The 18,781-nt window shown below is 48.9% G+C and overlaps 1 long non-coding RNA gene across 1 annotated transcript in view; it reads left to right on the top strand.

The window, feature by feature from the left end:
- The first annotated feature begins 1,289 nt into the window (after nt 1-1,289).
- The window catches only part of LOC148135799 (uncharacterized), an 83,587-nt gene continuing 66,095 nt past the window's right edge, over nt 1,290-18,781 (top strand). The window contains exon 1 of the long non-coding RNA XR_015754917.1: nt 1,290-1,405. This is a non-coding gene — a long non-coding RNA (uncharacterized LOC148135799). The remainder of the gene's footprint in view (nt 1,406-18,781) is intronic.

Here is an 18,781-nt window from a genome sequence, read left to right as displayed (position 1 = left end):
TAAGCAGAGAGTTGCGAGAGCATGGAATGCGTTGCAAGCAGCAGTTGTGGAAGTGAGGTCATTGGGGATATTTAAGTGACTGCTGGACATGCATATGGTCATAGACATTTGAGAGTTCATACTTTAGGTTTCCCTTACATGAGGATCGATGGTCGGCACAGCATCAAGGGCTGAAGGGCCTGTTCTGTGCTGTACTGTTCGATGTCCTATGATCTATGTTCTATGAAGTGTATCTGTACCTTTCGACCATCTGCACCCTGTACTGACAGATAGTGCTCCCTCAATACCTTAGAAACCATCCCCTCAGTATGTTTATCCCCAAAGCACCTCGACAGAACATTCATGCCCTCAACACCTCCGAAAGCAAACCTGTTGCCCCCTTGGACCGTGTTCATCCCCAAACCTGTTCTCACTGTGATGACCCACAGCCACCTCCAAGATTGGAGCCCAGGGCACAGAACATCATTTGAGTCTCTGGATTGATCATACAATCCCTAAGATGTGGAAGCAGGTCATTCGGCCTATCAGGTTCACACTGACCCTCGGCAGAGCATCCCACCCTACCCCCTCTATCCCCGGATCCCTTCATTTCCTCTGGCTAACCCACCCAGCCTGCACATCTTTGGACAGTGGGTGGGAACTGGAGCACCCGGAGGCTGACACGGAGAGAATGTGCCAACTCCACACAGACAGTCGCCCGAGGCTGGAATCGAACCCGGGTGGGGTGAGGCAACACTGAGCCCCCTGTGACCATCCCACCATCTCCTCCCCGTTGATGACCGTTTGATGTCTGTACCCGGGGAGTATCGAACTTGTCTAGCGTTTATTTAAGAAAGACTAGGGACAAGGGCAATGCCTCCACAAGCTCAAGATGCTTGGTCCCCCTCGAAAAAATATTTATATCAATTTCAAAAAGATACTTTATTCACAAAAAACTTTACGTACAAGCATAGTCACTAAAGTTCGGTTCTGTACAGTCTTTACAAGAAGTCTTTGCAATTACATATATACTTCCCCTTGGCTGATTAACTGAAATGTTAGGTCTGAGCTGTTTCTTCTGAATTAACATCACAAAGTTACATTGAGAAGGATCTTTGTGAAGTGCCTGTGTTCAGTATCTGTTCTCCCATGTACCCCGCCCTCCGAATACAATACCTTACAAAGCCTTAAACCTGTTTGTCAACTTTCAGCAGGAGCAGCCTCAGGGCATTGAACACAGACTGAATGACTCAGTGACGCTTGGATCAGGTCAAATTCTCAATCAAACAGATGGCTGGGGATATTCAGCAGAATTCACCAGGTAGCAACAGTGAAGAGAGAGAGGAACAATTCGCATTTCAAGTGACCCTTCCTCAAAACGGTCTGTTCTGATGGAACCTTCCTGCAGAAATCACTGGATTGAAAGGTGAACTCTCTCTGTCTCTTTCTCCCTCTCCCTTCAGAGATGCTGCCGGACATGCTAAGTTTCTTCAGCAATCTCTGTATTGATGGTTCAGGTCTCCAGCGCGTCCGTACAGATTGGTTTTAGTGTTGAAGTCTCAAGCTGGCTCTATTAAATGGATTGAATCCCTCTGCTACAAAGGGGGGTCAGTTACCACAGCTAACAGGTTCGTGATGCCAACATTGTTGGCTCAATCTCTATCATGTCTGAAATTACCATGAAGGCCCCAGCTTCTCAACCTCACCCCTCACCTGAGGTGTGTGACCCACCAGGCCTCTCTCTCTGACAAGACAGCAGCTCTCGGGTCCACCTGGTCCATACTAACTTCCCAACTTTAAAAGGCCACTCCAGTAAGAGAGCTCTTTACATGGTTCAGGTCAAAATCCTGGAGCTCCCTCCCTAACATCACTGGGGGACACCCAAGGACTGCAGCAGGAGAGTACAGCTCATCCACACCTTCCAGACAACTATTAGAGGGTGTGGGAATCACATACAAGCCACATGTGAAAATAAGTTTTATAACAGGGTCACGGTGGATGGTCACTAACTCTGTTTCTTCCCCTGTGTTGAAATCAGCGTAATGAAGGAGCTCAGGGTGGGTTGAAAATGACAATGATAGTCTTTCGTAGGTTGGTGTTCATTAGAGTATGGTATCGACAGTATGAATGTTTGAGCACTTATTCAAGGGCATGCAGGTATCTGCCAGAGGAAGTGATGGGGGCTGGTACAATTGTGACATTTAAAAGGCATCAGGATGAGTATGTGAATAGGAAGGGTTTAGAGGGATATCAGCTAAGTGCTAGCTAATGGAATGAAATGCGATGGGAATATCTGGTTGGTATGGACGAGTTGGACAGGAGGGTCCATTTCCAAGCTGTGCATCTCTGTGACTCTGTGCCTCTGAATAGTCTATTACAGAGAGTTTCAGACAGGGTTTGGTTTGTGTGTCTCTCTCAGGCTTCCTCAGAATTTGCAGACCCAATGTCTCCAAATTTCCACAAGACTCTATGAAATAGAAGAAAAGAGGGTCAGTACTGAGGGAGTGCTGCACTGTCAGAGGGTCAGTACTGAGGGAATACTGCACTGTCAGAGGGTCAGTACTGAGGGAGTGCTGCACTGTCAGAGGGTCAGTACTGAGGGAGTGCTGCACTGTCAGAGGGTCAGGAATGAGGGAGTGCTGGACTGTCAGAGGGTCAGTACTGAGGGAGTGCTGCACTGTCAGAGGATCAACACTGAGGGAGTGCTGCACTGTCGGAGGGTCAGTACTGAGGGAGTGCTGCACAGTCAGAGGGTCAGTACTGAGGGAATACTGCACTGTCAGAGGGTCAGTACTGAGGGAGTGCTGCACTGTCAGAGGGTCAGTACTGAGGGAGTACTGCACTGTCAGAGGGTCAGTACTGAGGGAGTGCTGCACTGTCAGAGGGTCAGTACTGAGGGAGTGCTGCACTGTCAGAGGGTCAGGAATGAGGGAGTGCTGGACTGTCAGAGGGTCAGTACTGAGGGCGTGCTGCACTGTCAGATGGTCAGTACTGAGGGAGTGCTGCACTGTCAGAGGGTCAGTACTGAGGGAGTGCTGCACTGTCAGAGGATCAACACTGAGGGAGTGCTGCACTGTCGGAGGGTCAGTACTGAGGGAGTGCTGTATTGTCAGAGGGTCAGTACGGAGGGAGTGCTGCACTGTCAGGGTCAGTACTGAGGAAGTGCTGCACTGTCAGAGGGTCAGTACTGAGGGAGTGCTGCACTGTCAGAGGGTCAGTACTGAGGGGGTGTTCCACTGTCAGAGGGTCAGTACTGAGGGAGTACTGCACTGTCAGAGGGTCAGTACTGAGGGAGTGCTGCACTGTCAGAGGGTCAGTACTGAGGGAGTGCTGCACTGTCAGAGGGTCAGTACTGAGGGAGTGCTGCACTGTCAGAGGGTCAGTACTGAGGGAGTGCTGCACTGTCAGAGGGTCAGTACTGAGGGAGTACTGCACTGTCAGAGGGTCAGTACTGAGGGAGTGCTGCACTGTCAGAGGGTCAGTACTGAGGGAGTACTGCACTGTCAGAGGGTCAGTACTGAGGGAGTGCTGCACTGTCAGAGGGTCAGTACTGAGGGAGTGCTGCACTGTCGGAGGGTCATTACTGAGGGAGCGCTGCACTGCAAGAATTTCAGAACTAAAGGTGCGCTGCTCAGTCAAAGAGCAGCACTGCCAGAGGGTCAGTACTGAGGGTGTACCGCACTGTCACACGGTCGGTATGGTGGCACTGCCACAGTGTCAGATGGTCAGTACTGAGGAAGTTCTGCACTGTGTGAGCGTCAGTACTGAGTGAGTGCCGCACTGTCAGAGGGTCAGCACTGAGGGATCACTGCGCTGTCAGAGGGTCAGTACTGAGTGGCTGCTGCATTGCCAGAGGGTGAGCACTGAGGGATCACCGCACTGTCGGACAGTCAGTAGTGAGGGAGCACCTCACTGTCAGACGTTCAGTCCAGAGGGAATGCCGCACTGTCTGAAGCTCTGTAGTCTGAGAGCACTGCACCATCAGAGGGTCAGTACTGAACGAGCACTACACTGTCATAGGGTAGGAACTGAGGGAGCATGTACTATCAAAAGGTCAGTACTGAGGGAGTGCTCCACAACGAGAGTGTCAGTTCTGAGTGAGTGCTATTTCAGAGGGTCGGGACAGAGAGAGTGCTGCACTGTCAGAGGGTCAGTACCGAGCGGGTGCTGAACTATCAGCGGGTCAGTACTGAGGGCGTTCCGCACAGTCAGATGGTCAGTATTGAGAGAGTGCTGCACAGTCAGATGGTCAGTACTGAGAGAGTGCTGCACAGTCAGATGGTCAGTGCCGAGCGGGTGCTGAACTGTCAGCGGGTCAGTACTGAGGGAGTGCTGCACTGTCAGAGGGTTAGTACAGAGAGAGTGCTACACTGTCAGATAGACAGTACTGAGGCACTGCTGGACTGTCAGAGGTGCAGGACCGAGGCAGAGGGTCAGTACTGAGGGAGTGATACACTGTCAATGGGTCAGTACTGAGGGAGTGCTACACTGTCAATGAGTCAGTACTGAGGCAGTGCTGTACTGTCAGAGTGTCATTTGTGATGGAGTGCTGTACTGTCGGAGGTTTTGTCCTGAGATTGGTCCACAAGGTCGGAGGGTCAGTATAGGGCCACCTCCACTCTGCCAGAGAGTCAGTACTGAGGGAGCGCATCACTATCAGAGGATCAGTGTGGAGGGAGTGCAGCATTGTCAGAGGGTCAGTGTGGAGGGAGTGCAGCATTGTCAGAGGGTCAGTGTGGAGGTAGTGCTGCATTGTCAGAGGGTCAGTGTGGAGGGAGTGCAGCTTTGCCAGAGGGTCAGTGTGGCGGGAGTGCAGCATTGTCAGAGGGTCAGTGTGGAGGGAGTGCAGCATTGTCAGAGTATCAGTGTGGAGGGAGTGCAGCATTGTCAGAGGGTCAGTGTGGAGGGAGTGCAGCATTGTCATAGGGTCAGTGTGGAGGTAGTGCTGCATTGTCAGAGTGTCAGTGTGGAGGGAGTGCAGCATTGTCAGAGGGTCAGTGTGGAGGGAGTGCAGCATTGTCAGAGGGTCAGTGTGGAGGGAGTGCAGCATTGTCAGAGTGTCAGTGTGGAGGGAGTGCAGCATTGTCAGAGGGTCAGTGTGGAGGGAGTGCAGCATTGTCAGAGGGTCAGTGTGGAGGGAGTGCAGCATTGTCAGAGGGTCAGTGTGGAGGGAGTGCTGCATTGTCAGAGGGTCAGTGTGGAGGTAGTGCAGCATTGTCAGAGGATGAGTGTGGAGGGGGTGCAGCATTGTCAGAGGGTCAGTGTGGAGGGAATGCTGCATTGTCAGAGGGTCAGTGTGGAGGGAGTGCAGCATTGTCAGAGGGTCAGTGTGGAGGGAGTGCAGCATTGTCAGAGGATCAGTGTGGAGGGAGTGCAGCATTGTCAGAGGATCAGTGTGGAGGGGGTGCAGCATTGTCAGAGGATCAGTGTGGAGGGAGTGCAGCATTGTCAGAGGGTCAGTGTGGAGGGAATGCTGCATTGTCAGAACGTCAGGATGGAGGGAGTGCAGCATTGTCAGAGGGTCAGTGTGGAGGGAGTGCAGCATTGTCAGAGGGTCAGTGTGGAGGGAATGCTGCATTGTCAGAACGTCAGGATGGAGGGAGTGCAGCATTGTCAGAGGGTCAGTGTAGAGGGAATGCTGCATTGTCAGAACGTCAGGATGGAGGGAGTGCAGCATTGTGAGAGGGTCAGTGTGGAGGGAGTGCAGCATTGTCAGAGGATCAGAATGGAGGGAGTGCAGCATTGTCAGACGGTCAGTGTGGAGGGAGTGCAGCATTGTCAGAGGATCAGTGTGGAGGTAGTGCTGCATTGTCAGAGGGTCAGTATGGAGGGAGTGCAGCATTGTCAGAGGGTCAGTGTGGATGGAATGCTGCATTGTCAGAACGTCAGGATGGAGGGATTGCTGTGCAGGGAGAAGGTCAGTAATGATGAAGTGCGCATTCTCTGAGGGTCAGTACTAATGGATCGCCATGCTGTCAGAGTGTCGCACTGTGAGAGGGTTACTACTGAGGGAGCGCTGCATTGTGAAAGGGTTAGAACTGAGGGAGCAACGCACTCTGAGGGGATGAGTACTGAGGGATCACCGCGCTGTGAGGGGTCAGTACTGAGGGAGTGCCATGCTATCTGTCGGACAGTCTGTACTGAGTGATTGCTGCATCGCCAGGGGGTGAGTACTGAGAGAGTGATGCACACTCAAAGGGACATTACTGAGGGAGAGCTACACGGTCAGTGTGTCAGTTCTGAGGGAGTGTTGTTTCAGGGGGTCAGTACTGAGGGAGTGCTGCACTGTCAGAGGGTCTGTACTGAGGGAGTGCTGCAGGGTCAAAGGTGCAGTGCTGAGGGAGAGCTGCATTGTCAGAGGGTCAGTACTGAGGGAGTGCTGCACTGTCAGAGGGTCAGTACTGAGGGAGTGTTGTTTCAGAGGGTCAGTACTGAGGGAGTGCTGCACTGCCAAAGGGTCAGTGCTGAGGCATTGCTGGACTATCAGAAGTGCAGGAATGAGGCAGTGCCGCACTGTCTGATTGTCAGTACTGAGGGAGTTCTGCTCTGCCGGAGGGTTGTTACTGAGAAAATGCCACGTTATCGGAGGGTCAGTACCGAGGGAGTGCTGCACTGTAAGAGCAGCTGTATTGAGGGAGTGCCACATTATCGGAGGGTCAGTACTGAGGGGATGCCACACTGTATGAGTGTCAGTACTGAGGGAATGCTGCACTGTGGAAATGTCAGTACAAAGAGAGTGCTGCAGAGTCAGAGTGTCAGTACTGAGGGAAAGCTGTTGTGTCAGAGCGTCATTTCTTAGGGTGTGCTGCAGGGTCAAAGGAGCAGTGCTGAGGGAGAGCTGCATTGTCAGAGGGTCAGTACTGAGGGAGCGCTGCACTGTCAGAGGGTCAGTACTGAGGGAGCGCTGCACTGTCAGAGGATATGGAACATAGAACATAGAACAATACATCACAGAACAGGCCCTTCGGCCCACGATGTTGTGCTGAACATTTGTCCTAGCTTAAGCACCCATCCATGTACCTATCCAAATGCCGCTTAAAGGTCACCAAAGATTCTGACTCTACCACTCCCACAGGCAGCGCATTCCATGGCCCCACCACTCTTTGGGTAAAGAACCCACCCCTGACATCTCCCCTATACCTCCCACCCTTCACCTTAAATTTATGTCCCCTTGTAACACTCTGTTGTACCTGGGGAAAAAATTTCTGACTGTGTACTCTATCTATTCCCCTGATCATCTTATAAACCTCTATCAAGTCACCCCTCGTCCTTCGCCGTTCCAACTAGAAAAGGCCAAGCACTCTCAACCTATCTTTGTGCGACCTATTCTCCATTCCAGGCAACATCCTGGTAAATCTTCTCTGCACCCTCTCCAAAGCTTCCACATCTTTCCTAAAGTGAGGCGACCAGAACTGCACACAGTACTCCAAATGTGGCCTAACCAAGGTCCTGTACAGTTGCAACATCACTTCACGACTCTTGAATTCAATCCCTCTGCTAATGAATGCTAATACACCATAGGCCTTCTTACAAGCTCTAAGAACGTGAATGGCAACTTTCAAAGATCTATGAACATAGACCCCAAGATCCCTCTGTTCCTCCACCTTACTAAGAACCCTATCGTTAACCCTGTATTCCACATTCTTATTTGTCTTTCCAAAATGGACAACCTCACACTTGGCAGGGTAGAACTCCATCTGCCACTCCTCAGCCCAGCTCTGCAACATATCTAAGTCCCTTTGCAGCCGACAGGGCTGAGGTTTATTCCTCAGCTTCCGTCTGCTCATCCCAAATGAATCCCACTGCCCCGCACTCAGCACAGTCATGTGTTCCTTATTTCTGAGCTTCCCAATGCTATTCCACATCCAGAATGACATCCCACACTCCTCCAAATCGTATCGCAGGCTATTTGTCTGGGAACGAGGAGTGCTAAGAGAGGAAATAAAAATCTGAAAGGACTTTACAGTGACATTAAGGGTGAATTGATAATGAGAGAAAGAGTAGGTTGTGGAACACAGTGAGAATGTGTGCATGGACCCAGAGGCTACAGTGAATGGATGCATTGTGTCAATGCTCATTGGGACAGGGACGGTATGAAATCGTGGAGATGCTCTGTGATACAATTAAATGAATTAGCATATATATAGAGAGAGATGGTTCTGAGTGGTCTGGCCTTCTTACAACCCAATAAATCTCCAAAGACAGTGGAAATGTATCTCCGTTTACCGAATGAGGTGATGGAGGAAGTAACAGGGACACTTGCAAACATTTTCAAATCCCCTCTGGCCACAGGAGAGGTGCCGTCGGACTGACCATGTGGTCCTGTTATTCAAGAAGGAACATGGGATATACCAGGCAGCTACAGGCCAGTCAGGCTAATATCGTGGGTGGGATGTCTGTTGGAAGCAATTTTGGGAGATAGAATTAATCAGCATTTACAGGGACTGGAGTTCATGATGAACAGTCAGAATGGTTGTGTTAAGGGGAGCTCAGGTCTGACCAATGGGAGTGCACTTTTTAAGGAGGTGACCAGCTGTGTAAATAAGGGCAATGCTTTCCTGTCGTCTGCTTGGAGGTCAGTCAGGCTTTTATCAGGATCCATATGGGAAACTGATAGTGAACATAAAAACTCAAGATCCAAGGAATTTGGCGCAGAATGCTGAGTGGCAGGAAGCAGACAGTGATGGCCCAGTTAGAAATCTCTGTCTGTTCATGTCTCACTGCTGGGGTCTTGCTGATATGGTTGATAGAAAAGATTTAGATTTGAATGGTGGATGGTTAATCAGTGGGGTCATGAATGATATGGGAATTGGTGGGGTGATAAATACTGAGGAGGATAGCCTTAGGTTACAGAAGGATGTAGATGGCCTTGTCAGATGGACCGATCAGTGACAACGGGTGAGGTGCCTGAAGGCTGGAGGGTGATTAATGATGGGCCATTATTGAAGTAAGGCTGCAAGGAACAGCCATTGAACTATGGAGCTGTGAGCCTGATGGCAGTGGTGGGTAAGCTGTTGGTGGGCATTCTGAGAGACAACTTACATGTATTTGGAAAAGCAAGAATTGATTAGGGATGGTCAGCTTGGCTTTGTTTGTGGAAATAATGTGTCCAACTTGATAGAGCTTTTGAAGGGATGACCAAGGAGACAGATGAGAAGGTTTCACATGGGAGACTGACTTGGTAAAAGGTTAGATGAGATGGCATCCAGGGAGAGAGGACAGCACGGTGCCTCAGTGGTTTGATTCTAACTCCCGGTGACTGTCTGTGTGGAGTTTACACATTCTCTCTGTATCTGTGCGGGTTCCCTCCGGGTGATCCAGTTTCCTCCCACCGCCCAAAGATGCCATGGGAAATGCAGCATTACAGGGATAGAGGAGAGGATGTGAGTCTGGGTGGGATGCTGTTCAGACAGTCAGTGTGGACCCAATGGATGGAATGGCTTGCTTCTACACTGTAGGAAATCTAAAATTAATCCAGAGAGACAAGTACTGTTCTGGGGACCTGGGTTCCAATCTTGGACAGGGGTGGATGTGGGTCCTTACAGTCTGGGGGGGGGGGGGGGGTGGTGGGGTGGGGGGGGGGTGGGGAGTGAGCCCTGAGCCCTGATGTGTTGAGGATGTGAATGTTTTGTGGAGCTACTGTCTAAGGGGCTTTGGGGTTAAACACAACAAAGTGATGAATTCTTCGGTATTGAGGGAGCAATTTCTGAGTTATTGAGGGAGCACTTTCTCAGGTATTGAGGAAGCACTTTCTGAGTTATTGAGGGAGCACTTTCTGAGTATTGAGGGAGCACTATCTGAGGCATTTTGGGAGCACAATCTGAGGTCATGAGGGAGCAATTTCTGAGGTACTGAGGGAGCACTTTCTGAGGTATTGAGGCAGAACTATCTGAGGCATTGAGGGAAAAATATCTGAGGTATTGAGGGAGCAATTTCAGAGGTATTGAGGGAGCACTATCTGAGGTATTGAGGGAGCACTATCTGAGGTATTGAGGGAGCACTATCTGAGGCATTGAGGGAAAAATATCTGAGGTATTGAGGGAGCAATTTCAGAGGTATTGAGGGAGCACTATCTGAGTTATTGAGGGAGAACTATCTGGGGTATTTAGGGAGCACTTTCAGAGGTATTGAGGGAGTACTATCTGAGGTATTGATAGAGCACTATCTGAGGTATTGATGGAGGACTTTCTGAATTACTGAGGAAGCACTACCTGAGGTATTGAGGGAGCACTATCTGAGGTACTGAGGGAGCACTTTCAGAGGTATTGAGGGAGCACTTTCTGAGGTACTGAGGAAGGACTATCTGAGGTACTGAGGGAGCACTATCTGAGGTACTGAGGGAGCACTTTCTGAGGTATTGAGGGAACACTTCCAGAGGTATTGAGGGAGCACTTTCTGAGGTACTGAGGAAACACTATCTGAGGTACTGAGGCAGCACTATCTGAGGTATTGAGGGAGAACTATCTGAGGTACTGAGGGACCATTTTTCTGAAGTATTGAGGGAGCACTTTCTGAGGTACTGAGGGAGAACTATCTGAGGAAATAAGGGAGAACTATCTGAGGTACTGAGTGAGCACTTTCTGAGGTATTGAGGAAGCACTTTCTGAGGTATTGAGGGAGCACGTTCTGAGGTACTGAGGGAGAATTATCTGAGGTACTGAGGGAGCACTTTTTGAGGTATTGAGAGAGCACTATCTGAGGTATTGATGGAGCACATTCTGAGGTATTGAGGAAGCACTTTCTGAGTATTGAGGGAGTACTTTCTGAGGTATTGTGGGAGCACTTTCTGAGGTATTGATGAAGCACTTTCTGAGGTATTGAGGAAGCACTCTCTGAGGTATTGAGGGAGAACGATCTGAGGTATTGATGGAGCACATTCTGAGGTATTGAGAGAGCACTATCTGAGGCATTGAGCACGATCTGAGGCACTGAGGGAGCACTTTCAGAGGTATTGAGGGAGCACTTTCAGAGGTACTGAGGGAGACGTATCTGAGGTACTGTGGGAGAACTATCTAAGGTATTGAGCGAGCACTTTCTGAGGTATTGAGGGAGCATTATCTGAGGTATTGAGGGAGCACTTTCTGAGGTACTGAGGGATCACTTTCTGAGGTATTGAGGGAGCACTTTCTGAGGTATTGATGGAGCAAATTCTGAGGTAATGACGGAGCACTATCTGAGGTAGTGAGGGAGCAATTTCTGAGGTATTCAGGAAGCACTTTCTGAGGTACTGAGGGAGCACTTTCTGAGGTATTGAGGGAGCACTATCTGAAGTACTCAGGGAGAATTATCTCAGGTATTGAGGGAGCACTTTCTGAGGTATTGAGGGAGCACTATCTGAGGTACTGAGAGAGCAAGTTCTGAGGTATTGAGGGAAGCACACTCTGAGGTACTGAGGGAGAACTGTCTGTGGTATTGATGGAGCATTTTCTGAGGTATTGTGGGAGCATTTTCTGAGGTACTGAGGGAGCAGGTTCTGAGGAATTGAGGGAGCACTATCTGAGGTACTGAGGGAACAAGTTCTGAGGTATTGAGGAAGTACTCTCTGAGTTACTGAGGGAGAACTATCTGCGGTACTGAGGAAGAACTATCTGAGGTACAGAGGGAGCACTTTCTGAGGTATTAAGGGAGTACTATCTCAGGCATTGAGGGAGCAATATCTGAGGTCCTGAGGGAACACTTTCTGAGGTATTTTGGGAGCACTGTCTGACGTACTGAGGAAGCACTATCTGAGGTTCTGAGCGAGTACCATCTGAGGTACTGAGGGAGAACTATCTGAGGTACTGAGGGAGCAGTTTCTGACGTACTGAGGGAGCACTTTCTGACGTACTGAGGAAACACTATCTGAGGTTCTGAGCGAGTACCATCTGAGGTACTGAGGGAGAACTATTTGAGGTACTGAGGGACCGTTTGCTGAAGTATTGAGGGAGCACTTTCTGAGGTATTGAGTAAGCACTTTCTGAGGTACTGAGGGAGAACTATCTGAGGTACTGAGCGAGCAAGTTCTGAGGTATTGAGGGAGCACTATCTGAGGTACTGAGGGAGAACTATCTGAGGTATTGATGGACCACTTTCTGAGGTATTGAGGGAGCACTATCTGAGGTATTGAGGAAGCACTTTCTGAGGCATTGAGGGAGCACTTTCTGAGGTATAGAGGGAGCACTATCTGAGGTAATGAGGGAGCAATTTCTGAGGGTCAGAGGAAGCACTTTCTGAGGTGTTGAGGAAGCACTTTCGGAGGTATCGAGGGATCACTTTCTGAGGTACTGAGGGAGCACTTTCTGAGGTATTGAGGAAGCACTTTCTGAGGTATTGAGGGAGCACGTTATGAGGTACTGAGGGAGCACTTTCTGAGGTATTGAGGGAGCACTCTCTGAGGTACTGAGGGAGAACTATCTGTGGTATTGATGGAGAACTTTCTGAGGTATTGAGGAAGCACTTTCCGAGGTACTGAGGGAGCACTTTCTGAGGTATTGAGGGAGCACTATCTGAGGTACTGAGGGAACAAGTTCAGAGGTATTGAGGAAGCACTCTCTGAGGTACTGAGGGAGAACTATCTGATGTACTGAGGGAGCACTATCTGAGGTACAGAGGGAGCAGTTTCTGAGGTATTGAGGGAGCACTTTCTGACGTACTGAGGAAGCACTAGCTGAGACTCTGAGTGAGTACTATCTGAGGTATTGAGGGAGCACTTTCTGAGGTTCTGCGGGAGCACTATCTGAGGTATTGAGGGAGAACTATCTGAGGTATTGTGGGAGCACTATCTGAGATATTGAGGGAGCACTTTCAGAGGTATTGAGGGAGCACTTTCAGAGGTATTGAGGGAGCACTATCTGAGGTATTGAGGGAGCACTATCTGAGGTATTGAGGAGCACTATCTGAGGTATTGACGGAGAACTATCTGAGGTATTGAGCGAGCACTTTCAGAGGTTTTGAGGGAGAACTATCTGAGGTATTGAAGAAGAACTATCTTAGGTATTGATGGAGCACTTTCCGAGGTATTGATGTATCACTTTCTGAGGTACTGAGCGGACACTCTCTGAGGTATTGATGGAGCACTTTCGAGGTATTGAGGGAGAACTACCTGAGGTATTGATGGAACACTTTCTGAGGTATTGTGGGAGAACTTTCTGAGTTACTGATGGAACACTCTCTGAGGTATTGAGGGAGCACTTTCGAGGGACTGAGGGAGAACTACCTGAGGTATTGATGTATCACTTTCTGAGGTACTGAGCGGACACTCTCTGAGGTATTGATGGAGCACTTTCGAGGTATTGAGGGAGAACTACCTGAGGTATTGATGGAACACTTTCTGAGGTATTGTGGGAGAACTTTCTGAGTTACTGATGGAACACTCTCTGAGGTACTGAGGAAGCACTTTCTGAGGGTCAGAGGAAGCACTTTCTGAGGTATTGAGGGAGCACTGTCTGAGGTATTGAGGAAGCACTTTCTGAGGCATTGAGGGAGCTCTTTCTGAGTTATAGAGGGAGCACTATCTGAGGTACTGAGGGAGCGATTTCTGAGGGTCAGAGGAAGCACTTTCTGAGGTATTGAGGAAGCACTTTCTGAGGTATTGAGGAATCACTTTCTGAGGTACTGAGTGAGCACTTTCTGAGGTATTGAGGAAGCACTTTCTGAGGTATTGAGGGAACACACTCTGATGTATTCTGGAAGCACTTTATGAGGTACTGAGGGTGCACTTTCTGAGGTGTTGAGGAAGCACGTTCTGACGTATTGATGAAGCACTTTCTGAGGTACTGAGGGAGAACTATCTGAGGTACTGAGGGAACCAGTTCTGAGGTATTGAGGGAGCACTTTATGAGGTACTGAGGGAGCACTTTCTGAGGTATTGAGGGAGCACTATCTGAAGTACTGAGCGAGCACTTTCTGAGGTATTGAGGAAGCACTTTCTGACGTACTGAGGAAGCACTATCTGAGGTTCTGAGCGAGTACCATCTGAGGTACTGAGGGAGAACTATCTGAGGTACTGAGGGACCACTTGCTGAAGTATTGAGGGAGCGCTTTCTGAGGTATTGAGGGAGAACTATCTGAGGTACTGAGGGAGCACTTTCTGAGGTATTGAGGGAGCACTATCTGAGGTACTGAGGGAACAAGTTCTGAGGTATTGAGGAAGCACTCTCTGAGGTACTGAGCGAGAACTATCTGAGGTACTGAGGGAGCACTTTCTGAGGTATTAAGGGAGCAATATCTGAGGTACTGAGGGAGCGGTTTCTGAGGTATTTAGGGAGCACTTTCTGAGGTACTGAGTGAAAACTATCGAAGGTACTGAGGGAGAACTCTCTGAGGTACTGAGTGAGCAGTTTCTGAAGTATTGAGGGAGCACTTTCTGACGTACTGAGGAAGCACTAGCTGAGGTTCTGAGTGAGTACTATCTGAGGTACTGAGGGAGCACTTTCTGAGGTATTGAGGGAGCACTTTCTGAGGTATTGAGGGAGCACTTTCTGAGGTACTGCGGAGAACTATCTGAGGTACTGAGGGAGCACTTTCTGAGATATTGAGGGAGCAGTTTCTGAGGTACTGAGGGCGCACTTTCTGAGGTACTGAGGGCGCACTATCTGAGGTTCTGAGCGAGTATCATCTGAGGTACTGAGGGACCACTTGCTGAAGTATTGAGTAAGCACTTTCTGAGGTACTGAGGGAGAACTATCTGAGGTACTGAGCGAGCAAGTTCTGAGGTATTGAGGGAGCACTATCTAAGGTACTGAGGGAGAACTATCTGAGGTATTGATGGACCACTTTCTGAGGTATTGAGGAAGCACTTTCTGAGGGTCAGAGGAAGCATTTTCTGAGGTTTTGAGGGAGCAGGATCTGAGGTATTGAGGAAGCACATTCTGAGGCATCGAGGGAGCACTTTCTGAGGTATAGAGGGAGCACTATCTGAGGTACTGAGGGAGCAATTTCTGAGGATCAGAGGAAGCACTTTCTGAGGTATTGAGGAAGAACTTTCTGAGGTATTGAGGGATCACTTTCTGAGGTATTGAGGAAGCACTTTCTGAGGTATTGAGGAAGCACTTTCTGAGGTATTGAGGGAGCACTTTATGAGGTACTGAGGGAGCACTTTATGAGGTACTGAGGGAGCACTATCTGAAGTACTGAGGGAGCACTTTCTGAGGTATTGAGGAAGCACTCTCTGAAGTACTGAGGGAGAACTATCTGTGGTATTGATGGAGCACTTTCTGAGGTATTGAGGAAGCACTTTCCGAGGTACTGAGGGAGCACTTTCAGAGGTATTGAGGGAGCACTATCTGAGGTACTAAGGGAACAAGTTCTGAGGTATAGAGGAAGCACTCTCTGAGGTACTGAGGGAGAACTATCTGAGGTACTGAGGGAGCACTTTGAGGTATTAAGGGAGCACTATCTGAGGCATTCAGGGAGCAATATCTCAGGTACTGAGGGAGCACTTTCTGAGGTATTTAGGGAGCACTTTCTGAGGTACTGAGTGAGAACTATCTGAGGTACTGAGGGAGAACTATCTGAGATATTGAGGGAGCAGTTTCTGAGGTATTGAGGGAGCACTTTCTGACGTACTGAGGAAGCACTAGCTGAGGTTCTGAGTGAGTACTATCTGAGGTACTGAGGGAGCACTTTCTGAGGTATTGAGGGAGCACTTTCTGAGGTACTGCGGGAGCACGATCTGAGGTATTGAGGGAGAACTATCTGAGGTATTGTGGGAGCACTATCTGAGGCATTGAGGGAGAACTATCTGAGGTATTGAGGGAGCACTTTGAGAGGTACTGAGGGAGAACTATCTGAGGTATTGAGGGAGCACTATCTGAGGTATTGAGGGAGAACTATCTGAGGTATTGAGGAGCACTATCTGAGGTATTGAGGGAGAACTATCTGAGGTATTGAGCGAGCACTTTTAGAGGTTTTGAGGGAGAACTTTCTGAGGTATTGAAGGAGAACTATCTTAGGTACTGTGGGAGCACTTTCTGAGGTATTGATGTAGCACTTTCTGAGGTGCTGAGGGGACACTTTCTGAGGTATTGATGGAGCACTTTCTGAGGTATTGAGCGAGCACTTTCAGAGGTATTGAGGGAGCACTATCTGAGGTATTGAGGGAGCACTATCTGAGGTAATGAGGGAGAACTATCTGAGGTATTGGGGAGCACTATCTGAGGTATTGACGGAGAACTATCTGAGGTATTGAGCGAGCACTTTCAGAGGTTTTGAGGGAGAACTATCTGAGATATTGAAGGAGAACTATGTTAGGTATTGAGGGAGCACTCTCTGAGGTATTGATGGAGCATTTTCTGAGGTATTGATGTCGCACTTTCGGAGGTACTGAGCGGAAACTTTCTGAGGTATTGATGGAGCACTTTCTGAGGTATTGAGGGAGCACTTTCTGAGGTACTGATGGAACACTCTCTGAGGTATTGAGGGAGCACTTTCGAGGTATTGAGGGAGAACTACCTGAGGTATTGAGGGAGCACTTTCTGAGGTACTGAGGGAGCACTTTCTGAGGTACTGATTGAACACTCTCTGAGGCGTTGAGGGAGCACTTTCTGAGGTACTGATGGAACACTCTCTGAGGTATTGAGGGACCACTTTCGAGGGACTGAAGGAGATCTACCTGAGGTATTGAGGGAGCACTTTCTGAGGAGACAGTGAGGTCTGCAGATGCTGGAGGTCAGAGCTGGAAATGTGTTGCCGGAAAAGCGCAGCAGGTCAGGCAGCATCAAGGGAACAGGAGAATCGACGTTTCGGGCATAAGGGCTTATGCCCGAAACGTCGATTCTCCTGTTCCCTGGATGCTGCCTGACCTGCTGCGCTTTTCCAGCAACACATTTCCAGCACTTTCTGAGGTATTGAGGAAGCACCTTCTGAGGTATTGAGGGAGCACCTTCTGAGGTACTGAGGGAGCACTCTCTGAGGTATTGAGGTAGCAATTTCTGAGGTACTGAGATGACACTTTCTGAGGTATTGAGGGAGCACTATCTGACGTACTGAGGAAGCACTATCAGAAGTACTGATGGAGAACTATGTGAGGTATTGCTGGAGCACTTTCTGAGGTATTGAGGGAGCACTTTCTGAGGTACTGATGGAACACTCTCTGATGTATTGAGGGATCACTTTCTAGGTATTGAGGGAGCACTTTCTAGGTATTGAGGGAGAACTACCTGAGGTATTGAGGGAGCACCTTCTGAGGTATTGAGGAAGCACTTTCTGAGGTATTGAGGGAGCACTTTCTGAGGTATTGAGGAAGCACTTTCTGAGGTAATGAGGGAGTATTTTCTGAAGTATTGAGGAAGCACTTTCTGAGGTATTGAGGGAGCACTTTCTGAGGTATTGAGGAAGCACTTTCTGAGGTATTGAGGGAGCACTTTCTGAGGTAATGAGGGAGTATTTTCTGAGGTATTGAGGAAGCACTTTCTGAGGTATTGAGGGAGCACTTTCTGAGGTATTGAGGAAGCACTTTCTGAGGTACTGAGGAAGCACTATCTGAGGTACTGAGGAAGCACTATCTGAGGTATTGAGGGAGCACCTTCTGAGGTACTGAGGAAGCACTATCTGAGGTACTGAGGGAGCACTTTCTGAGGTACAGAAGGAGAACTATCTGAGGTACTGAGGGACCACTTTCTGAAGTATTGAGGGAGCACTTTCTGAGGTATTGAGGGACCACTATCTGAGGTATTGAGGAAGCACTTTTTGAGGTGTTGAGGGAGCACTTTCTGAGGTATTGAGGGAGCAGTGTCTGAGGTATTGAGGGAGGACTATCTGAAGTACTGAGGGAGCACTTTCTGAGGTATTGAGGAAGCACTTTCTGAGGTATTGAGGGAGCACTTTCTGAGGTATTGAGGAAGCACTTTCTGAGGTAATGAGGGAGTATTTTCTGAAGTATTGAGGAAGCACTTTCTGAGGTATTGAGGGAGCACTTTCTGAGGTATTGAGGAAGCACTTTCTGAGGTATTGAGGGAGCACTTTCTGAGGTATTGAGGGAGCACTATCTGAGGTACTGAGGGAGAAATATCTGAGGTATTGAAGGAACACTTTCTGAGGTATTGAGGGCGCACTATCTGAGGTACTGAGGGAGCATTTTCTGAGGTATTGAGGAAGCACATTCTGAGGTAGTGAGGGAGAACTATCTGAGGTATTGAGCGAGCACGTTCAGAGGTTTTGAGGGAGTACTATCTGAAGTATTGAAGGAGAACTATCTTAGATATTGAGGGAGCACTCTCTGAGGTACTGAGGGGACACTTTCTGAGGTATTGAGGGAGCACTTTCTGAGGAACTGAGGGAGAACTATCTGAGGTACTGAGGGAGAAATATCTGAGGTATTGAAGGAACACTTTCTGAGGTATTGAGGGCGCACTATCTGAGGTACTGAGGGAGCATTTTCTGAGGTATTGAGGAAGCACATTCTGAGGTACTGAGGGAACTCAATCTGATGTATTGAGGATGCACTTTATGACGTATTGAGCGAGCACTTTCTGAGGTATTGAGGGAGCACTATCTAAGGTACTGAGGGTGCATTTTCTGAGGTGTTGAGGAAGCAATTTCTGAGGTATTGATGAAGCACATTCTGAGGTACTGAGGGAGAACTATTTGAGGTACTGAGGGAGAACGATCTGAGGTATTGATGGAGCACTTTCTGAGGTATTGAGGGAGCACTATCTGAGGTATTGAGGAAGCACTTTCTGAGGTATTGATGGAGCACTATCTGAGGTATTGAGGAAGCACTTTCTGAGGTATTGAGGAAGCACTTTCTGAAGTATTGAGGGAGCACTTTCTGAGGTATTGAAGGAGGACTATCTGAGGTACTGAGGGAGCATTTTCTGAGGTA

Source organism: Chiloscyllium plagiosum, unplaced genomic scaffold (assembly GCF_037043375.1).
Source record: "Chiloscyllium plagiosum isolate Xiang-an unplaced genomic scaffold, Cpla_swu_hap1 HiC_scaffold_48, whole genome shotgun sequence".
Taxonomy (NCBI): Eukaryota; Metazoa; Chordata; class Chondrichthyes; order Orectolobiformes; family Hemiscylliidae; genus Chiloscyllium; species Chiloscyllium plagiosum.
Note: the sequence above shows the minus strand (reverse complement) of the source record. Positions and strands in the feature narration are given on the sequence as shown.